Source organism: Wyeomyia smithii, chromosome 2 (assembly GCF_029784165.1).
Source record: "Wyeomyia smithii strain HCP4-BCI-WySm-NY-G18 chromosome 2, ASM2978416v1, whole genome shotgun sequence".
Taxonomy (NCBI): domain Eukaryota; kingdom Metazoa; phylum Arthropoda; class Insecta; order Diptera; family Culicidae; genus Wyeomyia; species Wyeomyia smithii.
In genome coordinates, this window is record NC_073695.1 from 19327462 (window position 1) to 19345966 (window position 18505).

Consider the following 18505-nt stretch of genomic DNA (forward strand, 5'->3'; position numbering starts at 1 on the left):
TACGTTCCCTTTTCATTTGATTATAATCGAACTTAAGCAACCGTTATGTATTGAATTGTTTATAAAACAACGAAAGTCTATTATCTCAAAGATTACATGACTTATTTGAACATAACTAGTGCCATACGAACGAGTCATCTCTCAAACTTACAAATAACAAACTTCATAACAATTTGATATGTGGCTCAAAAGTTATGGGAAGAAAAGAAATTCAAAGACTATTGAAAGCTATACCTGCTTTGATCAGTATATGTGGCCTCAACATAATTTAAGGTGGTATCGTACAATTTGAACTTTCCAAATTCATTGATTCCTTGCGATGTGTTTAAAATCTGCAAATGCTTAACCAATCGGCCATAGGATATAATCAAAGTCGAATAACAAATCGTTTAAAATGATTGGTTTTATCAAAATGACAACATCCTCGACTTTTGGCTTCTGCACATCGCCTTATTTCTGAATATATTCATATTGGGTGGTATTCGGTCATTTTCAGCAGATTTTCTGGCATCAATCTAACACCGGAAATACTCATATTGGGAGGTATTTAGTTATTTTGGTTGTTTTCCAGAAACTAAAAGTGGTCGTCTTTAAATTCAAAATGGTATCCAGGGTCAATGTTTGGTTTCTATGCATCATCTCGATAACGGAAATATTCATATTGAGTATTTTTCGGTCATTTGCGACTGTTTCCTAGAAGTTGCCATTTAGCAATTCAAAATGGTGCCTGAGGTCAATTGTTAGCTCATTGCATCATTCTGGTTCCAGACATACTCATATTGGATAGTATTTGTTTATTTTATGCTGTTTTTCACAAACCGGTAGTCGCCATCATGGATTTCAAAATGGTATTTAAGATAATTTCTGGCCACTGAGCGTCATTCTGGTTGAAGAAACACCCATATTGGGTGTTATTCGATCATTTCCGGCTGTTCCCCAAGAACCGGAAGTCGTTAACCTAGAATCCAAAATGGGGTCTGTGGTCGATTTCAGCTTCTGTGTATCATTCTAGATCCGGAGATACTCTTGTTAGACGGGAATCCGCCATCTTTGGCATTTTTCCAGAAACCAGAAGTTGCCATCCTACAATTGATAATGGTGTCTGAGGTAAATTTTTAGCTTCTTGCAACATTCTGGCTCCGGAGATTCTCATATTGGGTGGTATTTGGTCACTTTGGGCTGTTTTTTAGAAACCGAAAGTCGTCATTTTGCCTGTGAAATCAATTTCTGTCATCTGGGCGTAATTCTGGTTCCGAAAACATTCATATTGAATGGCATTTGGTCATTTCCGGCAATTTGCCAGACACCGGAAGTCACCATGTTAAAATTCAAGATTGTGTCTGTGATCAATTTTTAGCTTCTGACCATCTTTCTGATTCCGGAGATACTCATATTTAATGGGAATCGTCCATTTCAGGCCGTTTTCCAGATTCCGGAAGTTGCCATCTTACAATTCAAAATGTTCTATGAAGTCGATTTGTGGCTTTTCGGAAATACCCATATTGGGTGGTATTTGGTCGTTTGTCGCTGTTTTTCCGAAACCAAAAGTCGCCATTTTGAATTTCATAGTGGCATTTGAAGACAATTTCGATCGATTTTTGCTCCTGTGTATCATTCTAGATCCGGATATTATCGGCCATTTTTGGCTGTTTTCCAGAAACCGGAAGTTGCCATCTTACAATCCAAAATGTTGCCTGAGGTCGATTATGGAACAAATTTGTTACCCCTAAAAACATTCACCTACCAAATTTGGTTCCATTTACTCGGTTAGCTCTCGAAATGTGCAGAAATTTGTGTTTCATTTGTATGGCACCCCTTCCTTTCAAAAGAAGGAGGGGTGTCAAAATATTATGGACACATTGTTTTACTACTAAAAACATTTACCTGCCAAATTTGGTTTAATTTAGTTGATTAGTTCTTGAGAAGTGCAGAAATTTGTGTTTCATTTGTATGAAACCCCTCCCTTACAGAAAAGAGAGGGGCGTCCAACTATTATGGACATTTTTATTACCCCTTAGAACATCCACATGCCAAATTCGGTTTCATTTGCTTGGTTTGTTCTTGAGTTGTGCAGAAATTTATGTTTCATTTGTATGGGACCCCTCCCTTCCAGAAGGAACCTTTATCGGCATCAAAAATCCCTACATACAAATTTTAACGTCGATCGGTTCGGTAGTTTTCGAGCCTATATGGATCAGACAGACAGACAGACCGGACTGCATATTTATATGTATAAGATTACAACATCAATATTTTAGAACCTAAAGAGTGAATATACATTTATTAGATTGAAGCGTTCATGTAAATCTATTTAAACAAATAAAAGTTTGAATGAGAAAGGCTGGGTTTGACCGCTAGGTGGATTAATTTAGGTTTTTACACTACACTTTTATTTCACTTTACTTTTTAATTCTATCAAAAAAAGTGATAGAATTAAAAATTGAAGTGAAATTAAAGTGTAGTGTAAAAGCGTGTAGATTCTGTCAACAGCTCGTGTAAGAATTAATGAGTTTTAACAATAATTCCCTTTTGCTGCATCACCTAGAACCTCTAGAACCGAAAAAATACTCGAGATACTATGATGTAATATATGATATTTGCGCATTACTTGAGGAATATTCCCATCTACATCCTTATTTCATTCATCATCTTTCCATCATCATGTGCCGAAGCAAGGAGTTGGAATCCTCGACGAATATTTTACAGAACAAAAAATTGACGTCAAGCGAATTGCATGACGCATGTAATAAAATATTTGAAAAAATCTAATTGGATTCTCAAATGATGAGGGATGAAGGTTCGAGTTTAAGAGAAGCAACAATCTCTAAACATTGTTACAGAACCCAATGTTCACAAAAACGAGCTCTACGAACAGTGAGCGAGTTTTTTTCCTGACTCGGCATCTGCAGCATAGAATGCTCATCTCTAACTGAAGAGAAGCTAAACATTATTAAGTTCTTGAAGTATTATTTCGTAGAAATCTACCAGCCAAACTAATATATTTTGTTAAATTACTCGAACATTGATTATCTTTTTTTGTTTCAATCCTTTTTTAAAGACTTGAAACTCTTTCTCAGTTGTGTTTTCTAAAGAACTGCTCTATTATTCATCTCAAGCCGATATTCACGAAAAATGTACGGATTAAATACCAAATTTTCACGAAATCATTGAACAAATAAACTAAATATGCTTACGTGCTCTTATGGAATCGTTTAGCATTGTATATTTAGTAAAATTAGCTAGATTTATCCTGAATTTTGTAAAACAAACCATTTTTCACAACGCTTCCATATCCATCTCAAAACTTGAATCACTGCTCAATTATTCATCTTACGACGCCCCCATATTCATCACACTGTTAATCATGAATAAATCATATTATCATGAATGAACGTAGCCGCAGCCCGTCGTAGTAGGTACCCTAGATATCCGCTGTAGTTGTGTACGTGCAAAATTGGTAACCTAGGTAACCACTAGAGTTCTGTAGATTTATGTCGGATTAATTCAACATTTTCAGTATGATTTTTTCGTATTACCAAAAATTGATTTGACAACTTTTGATTTTCTTTAACGCAGTGAAAACAGATGAAAATACATACAGTTGAAATTTAGGAATTGTCGAAATTTAGCTCATATATTTCTGCTAATTCAAGCTTGTTTTAGCAAATTTGAGGTGAACATTTCAAAGATTAAAGTATTCTTAGTGTAGTGAGTGATTTTGTTTAGTGATTAAAATGAAAAGTGGTCCGCTAGTGGTGAAAAAAACTTTGGTTGGTTGCTGAACGGGTCCCGTTGTAGCCGTATAGAACGATGCGCGGATTCTGTTTTCTGAGGTAAATGATTGAATTAAATATGTTTTCGAGTGCAGATGCCCGACTATAATATCAAATTTAATGCTCTTAAGTGAGTTTTTGAGGATAAAGTATATGAGAAATCGAAAGTGAACTTATAAGATTCAATTCCATGGATTAGCAGATTGCTTTAAAAATATATGCGTTTTTACCTGTTTCCAATTGTGTTATGAGATGAATATATGGGCTGAGATGAATAATGAAGCAGTTCCCCTACGTGATAAAAATAAAGTTTAAGCTTGTAGTTTTTTGCTTTTCTCCACAATTTTTCTTAAAATTCCCGGGAACTCATGATTTTCCAAGAAATAAAGTTTTCATTTCCTGAATCCTGGGAATAAGCCGGGAAAAGCGTTCAGATATATTTATTTATTTATTTATTTATTTCTTTACCTGGTAGCGTAAAGGCGAACCTTTTTAATTTGCTACCTGCGGGTTTCTTAACGTCTCACAACATAAACTTAATCAAAACAACTATCTCAGCTGCTTACACTAATTACGGTTCCAATACTCGAGGCAGCCCCTCTTAAAAACTGTTTCAGAAGTTCAGATCGTTTAATAGCAGAAGGTATCAAGTTGTAGTTAATCACACCTCTAACAAACAGAGAATTGGAGTAGCAAGTCGAGTTGTTGGGAGGAATCAGCAGGTTCTGCAAGCGACGTCCTTGAAGTGGTAAAAGCTTCTCAAACAAAGTAATGTTGGGGAATGCTGTCTGATCAGTTTGCGCATGAATACACATGAGCGGTATCTGTAGAAATTCTCCAGCGGACATCCAATCAGGGTTTTCTGAAGCTGGCTTACGTGTGCGTAACGGTTTAACCCGTAAACGAAACGTACACAGGAATTCAGTGCGACTCGTAGCCTATCCATGGAGCCTGCACTTGGTCTAACGTGGAGTAATTCACCGAACATGAAGTGTGGTAGCATAAATGTTTTAAACAACTTTAGGCGTGTGGCTCTGGAGGTAACGGAGGCAGAGCCGTAGAGTGATCGTAGTCTAGCGTAGATTTTTCCACATTGCTGATTTATCAGGCTATCCCATTGCAGGTCCGCCTGGAAAATGAACCCAAGATTTTTGGCATTCTCCGTCCACTCAATAACTTGTCCATCCATTATAACCGGGGATAATAGATTTGTTGGAGCAGCGTTTCTGCGACGACACTTCAGGAACATTGCTTTGCTTTTTGATTGATTAACGAATTGCTGGTTTCGTTGGGACCATTCAAAAATTCTTGCAAGATCACTATTAATCATCCTAATAATTTCGCGAGAACAGGGACCAAGGCCACGGACATACAGCTGAACGTCATCTGCATACATCTATGTGGAGCAGTACTTGAGCACGGAAGGTAAATCGTTGACGTGACAACAGAAAAGTAGAGGTCCAAGCACCGAACCTTGAGGAACACCGGAAGTTGGGAAGCCTACTTCGGACAGTTGATCCCCACAAAATACAGCACGTTCCGTTAGATATGACTCGATTAAATTAACAGCAGAAACGGCGAAGTTGAACTGAGTTTCCAGCTTCGAGCAAAGTTGTGTCGGAGGATTGTGTCGAAGGCTTTGGAGAAGTCCAACAAGAGCAGTATGGCTGCCTTTTTGTCGAGCGTTTTTGCTAGATCATCGTAAACACGAACCGCTGCTGTTTGTATGCTTTGCCCTTTACGAAAACCAGCCTGATGATCTGATAGCAGGTTATTCTCCGTAATAAATGATGACATTTGCTGCTTTAGCAATTTTTCGAATGCCTTTGACAGGGCACATAAGATGCTGATAGGCCTGAGATTTGACAGAGCACTCAAATGCGGTTTCTTGCGTAGTGGAATAATTTTGGCCTGCTTCCAGCCAGATGGAAAGGATGATGTCTCAATGATGCGGTTAAACATATATATAATTTGTTGGACAACTAAGGGCAGGATTATTTTTATGAATTTAATCGGCAAACCATCCAGACCGGTTGCATTTGAAGTAATGCTGCATATTACGTTCACCACTTCCCATGACTCCACTGGACGAAAGGAGAAACTGTAAGGCGAGTCTGGCATCGATCTTCTCCGCTCACTGTAATTATCGCTCTGGATGTAGCTCGACAAAAATGTGCGATTCACTTCATCAGAATGGAACTCACACACAGTTGATGATTTATTTTTACCCACTCCAATACTTTTCAATCGCTTCCAAAGGACGTCTGACGGGATTTGATCATCCAAAAGACGATTTAAATGGCGCGTTTTTGCCGCCGATACCATCGTATTTGTACTATTTCTCAGGACGATATACCGTTGACGTGCTTCATCCTTAGCTTCTATTGGTGCTCTGATTCAGTCTGCGTACGCTTCTAACATAACTTTCCGAATTTCATTGTTGTACCACGGGTTGGTTGATTTGTTTGCCTTGACTGTGCGAAGAGGAATGCAATCGTCATGAATTTGCTTTACTTTAGAGTTGAAGAAATCGACCAGTTCGTTTGGATCGTGAATCGCAAAGAAAGTATCCCAGGGAACGAAAAGGATAGCGTTCTGCAGTGTGGCAGGGTTGAAGTTGATATAATCTCGATACGTATCGATCCTTTGAAGACACAAAGACACACACGCATCAAAGTCCAGAGAGCCAAAAATGAGGTCGTATTGTGACAGTCCAGGGAAGCCTACCTGATTAAAACGCAGAACCTTATCGCTGCAGCTTGTTATATACAAATCCAGCTGCGAACAACCATCTCTATAAAAAAACGTGGGTTCTTCGACGATAGAGGACATGGCGAAGCTTGTTAGCATGGATTTGAATTGCGCCTGTCTCCTACTTGGCTGGGACAAATTGACGTTAAAGTCTCCAATAAGCAGGATATTTTCGTAACGAGCAGCAAAATCGGCCAATTTGGCACTAAGAAAGCAAGAGCAATCATTTTCCGGGGGATTATATACAACGACGATCAGGATTTTATCATCACCTAATCGAAACTCAACAGCCAAACATTCCGTTTTATCCTCTGATGACGTTGACAGTTGGGTGGTGAAAACCGTAGTGCATGGTAAGTGCTTCTTGTAATAAACTACAATTCCTCCTCCACGACGATAGCCGCGGTCGTTTCTAGCAACGTTAAAACCCGGGATGGCTATGCTACGATCACTATTCCTCGATGAAAGCCATGATTCGGAGAAGCAGGCAACCGATATTTTGGAATCACGTAGGAGATCCTTTACTTCATCTAACTTGGCTGACTTTTTAGCGCATAAACTCTGGGCGTTCCCGTGGCATACATTTAACTTGCCGAAAGGGAGAGCAGCGTTCAACACCGCCCCAGGAATGTTCGTTGAGGTGTGATTTTGTATTAGTGGCATTATTTAAAATAAGGGAAACAGTTTTTAGGGGGCTGTAAAACAATAACAATAAACATGTTTGTCGATATTACATTAAAAACAATCTTCGAATTATTACAATACTTTTTGAACATTAAACAAAAAACAAATAGTGGACGGTAACATACGGTACTTATCTAGAAAATTGGTCAAGTTGTTGTTCGGCAGTTATGGCTACCGGCTGCTGATCAGCAGTGCGTTTCACCATGACAGTACCCAGTCTCGTGTATACTGACGATAACTTTCCAGCTTTTTTCAAACGCAGAGCTGCTGCCTTCAGCTTACGTGCAGCGATGGTTAAGCTCTCGTTCACGTAAATCCGTCGCTGCGAGTTGATGCCTAGATGACACAATTTCAGGTCCCGTTTTTTAAGGTAGCGGCTGTAGAAGTCATCTCGATGGTTTCGTAACGCAAACTGCACCACAATTAAGCCATCGCTTTGGGAACCCGGACCCAAACGCCGTAGGTCGACCGATGGAGTGAGATCTTCTTGCATTCCAATTTGTTTCCACATAGCTTTGAAATACACTTTCAAATTTTCTGCCTCCATGTACGGGATTCCACTCACGATCAATTCATTCCTATTCTCAATGCTGCCGATTACCTGCGAGATATCGTCCACTCGTTCTCTCAGATTGCAAAGCCCATCTTCATTTGTTTTAAGCTGTGCGATTCAGCCTTGAAGTTGTTGATATCGTGTATCACCGATTCTAGTTTACCATCCAGCTCCGCTTTCACCGCGCAGATTTGGTCACTGATATAAGCATTGAGCTCTTCCATTCGTGTTAATGTTTTCTCGAATTGGCCGTTCATGGCTTGCAAAACGGCCTCCAACGTCAGAGTCTGGGGGGCATCATCACCGTTGCGATCAATTTCGTCATCTGATCGTACGCGCTTGTTTGTTTTTGCCGCGCTGCCGGGAGGAGTACGGTGTAACGACATTGTGTTTATCAAGCAGTAAACACACAAGCAAGCGGCAGCAACTTATCGTTTGTATTTTTCGGCGGGCTCGACGTTGCGAAACAACAATGATTAATCTAGTCCAGTAGATGCTCGGTTCTTCAACTGCAATTTCGATGTAGATCGGGAACGGCGAAACAAGATAACGCGTATGATATCACATCAGGTACTCAGGATCTCACTGGGAATACTTCAGGGGGAAATAAAAACGAGTTTACTCCACTACTGGCGATTTGTTTAACAGCGCGTTACTTAACAACACATATTGGTTACAGTGCTGCCAGAATAATATGAAAAATATAAAAAAATTACAGTCGTTATCTATTTCATTACCGTAGATGACAAACATGGACATCAGTCATTAGACCGCGGTTCGGTTAACCGGAACCGAATCCGCCCTGTACTGACAAGCAGATATTAAAATATAAATAATATGTTGTTGTTTTACCAATTTAATTTTTTTTAAAGAAGTACACGACAATCTAGGTAATTTGCCCGACGTTTCGGCCGTTTTGGTGGCTTTGAACTAATTTACCTTGGGAAAGGCTACCAAAACGGCCGAAACGTCGAGCAATGTACCTAGATTGTCGTGTACTTCTTTGCAAAAAAAAATTGAATTGTAAAAACAAGAGACTGAGAAAGCCGAAAAAGAAAAAAACATCCGTATAAATAATATCTAACACCATATAGTAGAAAATTGTAGACAATGTTGGTCATAAAAAAAATCTTAAATTTCACTCTCAGCCATTATATTTCCCCTTAAATGCCAATTTTTAAAATAAAATTGCAAATAACGTTTCAAATCAACTGTGTTTTAGTTTTTTTTTTTTTCAGAAATGTATTAAAACCGAGATAACTGTTCCTATGAGTCATAACTCATAATTCTACAAAAACTTTAGCATTTGATTTAAAAGTTATTCGAAATGTTGTTTTAAAACCACATTGCAGATTTAAGGGTTGGTATTAAAAAGGGTAAAAAATGAAATTAAAACTAACCCCTTGGTTTTTGTTACATCTGGAATTTATCATTAGAAGAAAAAATGAAATCATTTAAATCATTTATAAATTTTCAAGTATTTGTATTCAATAACCGTATCGCACTATAATGCATATTCTGACAATGTCACATCCATGAATGTTTCGATGTTAAACAAAAAGTCTAAGGGACAACTAAAGAGTGTATAAAGAGAAAGCATCTGCCGAATCAGACACATTTCATGTGCGGTAGATCTTTTCACAAGATTTGTTTTGTTTGTTTTAGAATAGACTTTGATGGAAAATTATGGTTAAGCAGGTAATTTAAATTTTGACGTTGACTAACGTCTATATCGAAGTTAGGCACCTGAATTTGAAAATCTAATAACTCAACCAGGGAAAAGTGGTCAGGTTTTGAGCGCTTATTTCTCAGTCATTTATAATCAAGTTTTCGAGGTTTTGGCATCAATCGATCAGAAATTATTTTACGGTTAAATTTATGTAACAAAAATCACAGGAAGGTTGTATGCAAAGCCACGACCGCAAGGTAGAAGTAGAATACTTTTACAAGAAAGATAACCCGGCTGCTTGCGTGTCAGTCATTTTTTCTAGTAAATAAACGTTGACCGTTCATTGGCAGTATTGTTATTTATTTTTATTTGATGTTTTGAATGAAGTTCATTGAATATTTTTAAATTTTGTGCAATTGAGAAGTTGAAGTGCTGCCGAATTGTAATATGCACATTTAGGGGTAAACAGGGTAAGACCGCCCTGCGGGGTAAGACCGCCCACCGTAGTTTCACTGCCAAGTTATATAATAATTGAAAAATTTCCTCAATAGACATGTTACAATATAATAACATAACATTTTGCACCGCTTTCCGCTTTGATAGTGCGCGAACGGTCACAGAAATAATCAAAAACAACATTTCAGCTGGCAACCGGTCAATGCGCTAGTGTTTTGCGGCAACGGGACTTAAGGCTTTACTGTCTAAAAATCTATTGTTTCGTTTGTGAAAATACGTTTAATCGGTTGCCCAAATAAGTCTTCTTTCGGAAATATCGAAAGCCGTGAGCAATCTTGTAATTTTGACTGCTTTTTCGGTGAAGTATGAAAATGTTCCACTGGGGGTAAGGCCGCCCACTATACATGGGGTAGAACCGCCACGTATACAACTGTTTGTTGTTTTACTTCAAGACCCAAATGCCGCGACACTACAAAGGGAACATTGACAGGATCAGTAAAGCGATTTCAAGCCACATAAGACAACGATGTTAATCGACTTTTCGAATAATATTTTTTTAACAAGACTAATTTTTGAAAGAAGTAAACTTGTGTAAAAATTGTCTTAATGAGCAAAAATAATTGAATAGCCAGGACGATTTTTTTGATCGGTATGACGTCTTTGGCAAAGTAGAAAATAGTATTTTTGCCCTTCCGAAAAAAGTGTGCACTGTAAAAAAAAGGAAAGATGAAAAAATTTAATAAAAAATAAAATTTTGAAAAATATAATTCAAATTGATTATATGAATATATTTTTGCTTGAAAAATCTACAAAAGGTTAGCTAAACTTTGATGGTTGATGGATCGTGGAGAAAAAAAATTAATAGCTTAAATTTTGTGAAGATTTTATTCGGCCGGTTTGTTTGATTAGTATAGAGTCGCTGGTAAAGTTTCAGATAGTAATTTTATCCTACAAAAAAAACATTAAAAAAATTTAAAATATTAGCAAAAAATTCATTATTGTTTTTATTACTCTACATATATTAATTCTTCGAAAAACTCCCAAAGACAGGTTTACTGAGTATTTATTTTTAGCTTAAAGGCAGATATATTATAAATTATATATCTTGAAAAATCACATTTCTGAAAAATCTATTTATTGTAAAAACCAGAAAAAGGTGCCCAAACATTGATTTGAGCTTGGATAGTTAAAAACTAAAAAAAAAGTGAAAACTCAGAAAAAATTTTTTTTCAGATTTTTCACAGTGTATATTTTTTTAAAAGAAAAAAAATACCTTCTACAACTTTGCCAAAGACACTATACCGATAAAATCAACCGTTTTGGCTCTTAAAATATTTGTCATCCTCAATAGATGATGGGCGGTCTTACCCCGCTGGTGGGCGGGCTTACCCCGCATGAAAAAGATCTGCAAATTTTCAATGCATTTTTGAAATTGCAAGAAAAGCTGGAAAATAAACGAAAATATTTCAGTTCTAATTTTTTAGATGCGGGTATTGAATAGAAAAGCCTCTTAGCAAAGAAAAAATGAAATTTCAGCCGCAACTTTTTTTTCTATAAACAGAATTGCTTAAGGGGGCGGCCTTACCCCGCTTACCCCTTATACGACATCATTAAACGGGAACGGAACAAAGGCTACGGTTATGCAGAACGCGAATACCGGCGCGATGCGATTCGCCTTACCGTGGTGAAATGTACAGATCTTTTTAAGGCGAAGTAGAGCTATACATTTCAACACATTTCGTCTTGCCGAATCGCATCGCGCCGTTATTTGCGTTCTGCATGACCGTAGCCAAACACTAAGCGACGCAAACACGTAATAATAGTCAGAGTATGCATGTAGATGAAGATAATTAACATTGGATTATAGCGCAAAACGAGAAAATATTAACTCTTCAAATATTCATTTGTGTTCTTCAAATTTCAGTTGTTCAATTTAATATCCGTTGAAATGTTTGTTTATTATCTGATGAAGCTCTTAAATAGGCCAAATGATGCATTCCCAATTTACTAGGTCCATAACTATGCCGACCGTGCTTGGGAAAGCAATCGTGTAACGACCAATCAGAGGTCGAATTTTGTTTTTTGACAAGGCTTAAGAATTTTCAATAGTACAATAGTTCGAATAATTAAATTGCAATTTCATGCATTTGGTAGGAATCTTAGAAGATTTTCTAATCGATTGCTGCAAAAACGAAGTAAATCCATCGAAAACTAACCGATTTATTAGCATTTGAAATTGGACATATTTCTCACTTTTTCCAGTTTTAGATTTTCATTTCACATCCCTATGTAGCCGAACTTCCTGAGAGAAGTATTCTACTTCAAAAACAAACTATTGTTTGAGATACACTATTGAAAAATTGGTAATTAATATCGATTGTCTAAATCATACCGCGCAGCCAATCACTACCTCTCTTCCCAAGCACAGTCGACACTAACGGATTCAATCGATCTGACTTTGTTGTTATTGTTGTTGTCACTTTCTGTTTCCGAAACTGGAGGGACAGAACTAACCTACCATCGTATGAAAGCCGCTGTATGTTGATCGATTTGCCCACATTGTCAAGTAGACGAGTTTTCCTCCAACGTATGCTAATATTTGATGTGCTAACAGATCGAATAGATTGCGCGGACATTCTTGGAAAATTGCGATTCAACACACCCCTTCGATTGCTACGTCAACTTGAGTTTTTCCGCCGACCAAATCACCGCACTCTCTATGGAATGAATAACCCATTGGATGTCTGTTGTAGTTATTTTAATGATGTGATAAACATGTTTGATTTTGGTGTGTCGAAATATGTGTTTAGACTAAGAATTAGAACATAAGTTAAATTGTCTGTACGATGTTATATGTCGAAGACGAAATATAAATATAAAGAATATCGTTCCTTGTCATTCCGTTTTCTACTTAGTCCCTCCTTCTTTCTAATTAACTGACGAACCCTGGGTATAAAAGGAACCGTTCGAACATTTCACCCCATCAGTTTCATTACTAAGCCGTACCGGTTACATACGTCCGCTAGGTGTTAGCAGCTAGAAGGAGGAAAGACAAAATAGTACCGGTCATCTCGTGCCGGTTTCACCCGTAATGCTGGTGGCTGTTAGTAGTACATGGCTTCTGCAAAATACTAGAATGGCTGGAATTCTGGACGGACTAACCAGTAAACAAGAGTAATCGGCAACCGGCACCTTTTGGTGCCTCGAAGTTTTGTAAAATAAGCGTTGCGATTCCCTCTACTATTTGTTCTAATGGAATATAAGAATACGGTAGTCAACGTCATGCGGTTGTGTCTTGAATACTATCCTCCTACTATTTTTTTTTTTTCAATTTTTCTTCGCAATTTGCCTCCACCATAGAAATTGTTTTGAAAAATTTTTTCCAAAACACTGAGAATACAACAATGAAAATTTATAAATATTTTAACTAATCATATTTTAACTCGTCATTTCAACAGACGCTATCATGCATATTCGTAATATTCAGACTACCATTTTGAGAACTCCAAGTCATCGAGACGAAGGTTAAAGCAGTTTAGTATTGCAAAATCGAAACTGACGTTCGGTGATTGTAATGTTAACGTATTCCTTCACAAACCCAACTGGTCAAATGGTGAGTGTTTCTGGGAAAAATATGTTGTGACTTGTTCTAATAGAGTAGATACGGTAGTGTTGCTAAGTAGATTGATGGGTCGTTTATTCGTTGGATCTTCGTTGGAGTCTCTGTGCGTATATATGATGTGCACAATAGTGGAATAGTTAGCGGTAACCTGATAAGAATAAAAAAATCCAGACTCATCGGCGATGACGGCGTATGCAAAATAGAGGAAAGTGTTTGGCGGCTGTATAAGAGCGGAAGTCATAATCTAAATTAGTTACATGAAACCTACTCGATTAAAACTGTGTTTACAGATGCATATTATCGAAAAAAAATAGGACAAAATAGTTCAAATTTCCGTGCGAATTTTATTGGCCGTACATGCAGTACAAAAGTTCAAAAAATATATTTTGAAAGAAAAACCAAGTTGGAAGCTCTTAATGTTATATTATATAATAATTTCTTTAAAAAATGTTATATTATCGATATTTAAAACAAGGAAACATAACTTGTAAACACCACAAGATCGCAGCAAATATCAAACGAACGTGAAACCGTTCCTCACTGAAGGGATTCCAATCCAGGCGCAACGCTGCAAGTCCAAACAGGTGCGTTTCTTGCACTTTCACTCAGAGTTCAGTGAACCAAGTTTTGTAATTTTTTTTCTCAATAAGATTATAATTTCGTTTTTCGATAAAGTGCTAATGTGCAAGTTTAGAAAAGCTGCCGTTATCTAATGCTCACGAAATTATCAATCGTTTCAGCATCGGCGTCACACACTTGTAGGTGAATGGGGGTTGCCCGTACTGGGGAAGCTGAAACAGCACCGGATGGTTCAAAGTTTCGAAAGCCAGCGCAGTGCAGCTGCAGAGGTTCGAGAAAAAAACAACAACAATCATCGTTGTTTTCGGCGATAGACGCTTCAATGAGCGCTAGTTAAACAATCGTGTCCAGCCGTTGGGTTAGCATCATAGATCCTGGGTTCCACTGTCGCCTATCCACGACTAACCGCAGTCCCAACCGATGATCATATGATTAAGATGCTGCCGTCCCTCTGTGTGGCAATAAAATACCAAATAGAGGCAAATATACACTGGGGACCTTTCGACTCTTGACTTTGCTTAGCTGCAGGAGAAAACGTGAAAATTGATTACTTTCTTTTGCACGACCTAACAGCCAACGATTCTGTGGTTTAGCTACGAAGCAGAAGGGAGACGGGCAGCGGAGGGCTCGCTGCGGAAATCCAATTCGAAGGTGCGATTCGACCAAATCATCGTGATTAACGGACTAGAGGGCTCGCGGGTTTTGGCGGTGTGTGCGCCCAATTATAGAGGTTCCTGCGGGGTCCTATAGGACAGACTAACCGCCGCATGTGTGTGTTTTCACGCGCCTAACAAATGGTTAGCGGCGGCGTGAAATTAAAATGAGGCTTAATTGAGGGTCGTAAATTAATTTGAACAACATTCGTGACGATGAAAGTGCCAGGTTGAAAGTGAAATTTCAAAAGACTGCTCGGTGATGTAAGCATCCGAGTGTTAAATCAGTTAGCTAGGAATAGAGACAGATAGAAATTTGTCGGCTGCCGAGTTTTGGAACTAATTCTGCTGAGGATGTCAGTAATTTGTTGTTGTTGCATAAGAATTCTATACCGATTCGCTGTCGTCCGTGGTTGAGCATGATGAAAGTGGAAGGCTGAAATTGATTTAGATAAAATATTTCTGGCAAAATGCAATGGATTAATAGCAACTCGGAAACTGTGCAAATATCAATATTTTATTCAAACAACTCACCTAACTATCACTGAAAAGCAAAGCATAGAAAACCAAGAAACGCTATGGACTCTACTGCTGCAAATTAGTGCCGCTACAGTACGACTCAGTGGGAAACTATCGCACCACTTATATGTATATTATTTGAGCGGAAAATGATAGGCAGTTGTAGGCACATTAATTTTTCCTGTCCGACGTCACCGTCGTCGCCGTTGCCACCACCGCTCTGGCCAGGTGCACCAGGTGGCCACAGCAGCTATTATGATCATTGTGCACAGGTAATAAACACCGATTAAAATCACGTTGCTGTTAATCGATCATATTACCTCCTGGCTATCTTTGACGCAGGTGAGTAGATAGCTGTTACTAATCAGATCATTATCATCATAACCGAGTTCGTTAAAAGAGCGATTCGCTGCTCCGCAAAGATGCGAAGTGTTTTACTTGGATAGTTCCAATGGTAGATTTATTTTATTTTTTCACTGAATATCATCTGTTTTCTTTTCCTTACAGAGGTGACTTAGCCGCAGGTTATGAGGATTTCTTTTTCCGGTTGCTGATTGAAATTTCTAGAAGTAATTGGGTGCAAATTTCTATATTGAATTTTATAAGTGAGGACTTAACCAACGTTAATGGAATTTTAGATAATTGAGCATCATATAGCATTTATTGTAAGTAGTCCACATAAAGTGATAGTCATAATGTTTTTAATGTCAAAAATTGTAATCTAAATAATACATCACTAATATGGCGGAGGAATCTATTTTACAAAATTTTCTTCACAAACATCTTCTTTTTATTAACCTCATCGTATTAGTTACTTAAATCAGAGGCGTAATAATCTATAGTTACTTTACCAACATGTTCTATCTCATCACTATCACCAATTAGCTGCACCACATTGCATATGCAAGTTGCCTTGAAATATCACTGTCTTTTTGCGCGGTACACAATTAATCATTTTAATCTCTTCTGTCTCTCTTCCGCCACTGATTTTATCAATACTGTAATTTTCTGGCTGTAATCTTCCGATGCACAATCATGCAGTTTCATGGTGTTATCTTTTTGCTTTACCCTTCTAAACTTGTAAAAATCTGAAAAAATCTTAGCACTATGCTACTATATAAAGCAACGTTTCTTAAGATTGTGGAAAATTACGCCCGATGGATTCTGATTTAGTGAGTGGACGGTGAAAAGCAGCGGACGAAACGATCGAAAACTGTTTGCTCCGTTCATTCTTGATATGATTCTCGTAGCAGCAGCAGATATTATCGACAACCGAAAACGAAGGATGGTTTGCTGGTCAAGACAGTAATTGGAGCGTCAGAAGGTGATTGCTTGAAAGGGTGTGCAAGTACCTAAAAGTTGCATCAAACCAAAACTAAATTTGGCGTTTCTTCTAATTATGTGACGGTAAAACCACGGTGTTCTCGATATGAATATGTTAACTCAAGTATTGAGCCAAAACTGTTCTTTTCAGGATCAACGAGCTTGGGCAAAACCTAAATTAATCCACCTATCGGTCAGACCCAGCCTTTCTCATTCAAACTTATTATTTGTAAAAATAGATTTACATGAACGCTTCAATCCAATAAATGTGTATTCACTTTTTGGGTTCTAAAATAATGATGTTGTAATATAAGTATAAAATATGAAATTTGACGTAATGTAAATGCTCAATAAATAGCGAAATAAAAGAAATGACTCTTAATTTCGAACAATTCAATCACCGATACCGGGAACATTCAAATGGTACGATAGCACATTTAAATTATATTGTGGCCATATATATTGATCAAAGCAGGTATAGTTTTAAATAGCCTTTGAATTTCTTTTCTTTCCATAACTTTTGAACCACATATCAAATTGTTATGAAGTTTGTTATTTGTAAGTTTGAGAGATGACTCGTTCGTATGACACTAAACCCAACGCAAACGGGGAACATTTTATTACTTTAGAGCAATTTTTTATTACTTATTGTGTCTTATGACTGCGCATTATACACAAAGAGTAACAAAAAAAAAGTAATAAAAATTATAGCGGCCACACGCTTGTATGTGTTTCTGGAGGAGAACATACAGCCAAGCACCGCAATGCATGTGTTAGCAAGACTTCACTCGCTGCATTTGTATTGATGCAACGATCAGGTTCATTTTTGTCCCCTTCATCCACACAATCAGAATCTCAACCGTCAACCTAAAATGTCTAATTAGAAACACTTTCGTTTCGTCCCCCAGTGTTTACTTGAAATGGAAATATGTAATACTGTCTGACCAGAGTTGCCGAAGTTGCGAATATTGTTCTGGATAGGCACGAGTTTTGTAATTTCAAACAGGTGCAAATGAGTTTCCATGAACCAATGAGTATGTGTTTTAGCTATCTTGCAGGAAAGCGAATGTTTTTGTTTTTCTCTAACGCAGTTTACAGATCGTGATGTCATTTCAAGACGCATTTCAAGTCTTTGAAATCATCAACATTTGCATCCTCTATGACAGGGCAAATGCTGCTTGGCAGCTCTTGTCATATTTTTTCTCTACTCCGTATGCATACAACGAGCGAACTAATACACGCACATCGGATGAATTGGAGATTGAAGAAACTTGTAACATGTGCAACATATGCGACGATGTGTGATTTTTTTTTTTTGACTTGAGATGGAAAGGGAGCAGTTTTCGACAGAAAAAATCTTGCATGTGGTTGAAACGACCATTATTAGATAGTCGTACTCTCGTAACACGTGCTAAATATATGACAGTATGTGTTGTTACTTGACTGGGGTAGAAATTTATTGCCTTTTAAGTAATAGGTTTGTTACCTAAAAGGCAGTTTTGCGCTATTGCTTCTAAAGTAATAACAAAAAGTTTTGCGTGTATCAATAGTATTGCAATCAACTGACAAACATATTTGCTGTTCTAGGATAAAATCTGTATCATTGTTATCTTTATTGTTTCTGGGCGTTCGGTTATGTCAAAAATTTATAAATTGTTTCTATCCCAGACAGCTTAAAAAATGGTTTGGGGTCGAAAAAACATAATGCAGACTCGAGTGATGACATTCACAATATTTGTGAAAACTACGTCGAGGTTTGATTCAATGATCGTATTTGGTTCATCCTCTGGAAAACTATCTTTAAAATTAAACTTTAAACGATTTATGGTTTACTGGCATAATAAGTTTATGTGTAGTAATAGTTAGTATAACAAAGGTTTCTGCACTGCTAGGTGGATTAATTCAGGTTTTAATGTTAAAAAT

The 18505-nt window shown here is 37.5% G+C and overlaps 1 long non-coding RNA gene across 1 annotated transcript; it reads left to right on the forward strand.

Moving 5' to 3' along the window:
* Positions 1–15649: 15649 nt before the first annotated feature.
* LOC129721071 (uncharacterized) lies at positions 15650–16939 on the forward strand. The gene is made up of 3 exons (XR_008727340.1): positions 15650–15924; positions 16397–16666; positions 16734–16939. It is a non-coding gene; the product is annotated as an uncharacterized LOC129721071 (long non-coding RNA).
* Positions 16940–18505: the final 1566 nt, after the last annotated feature.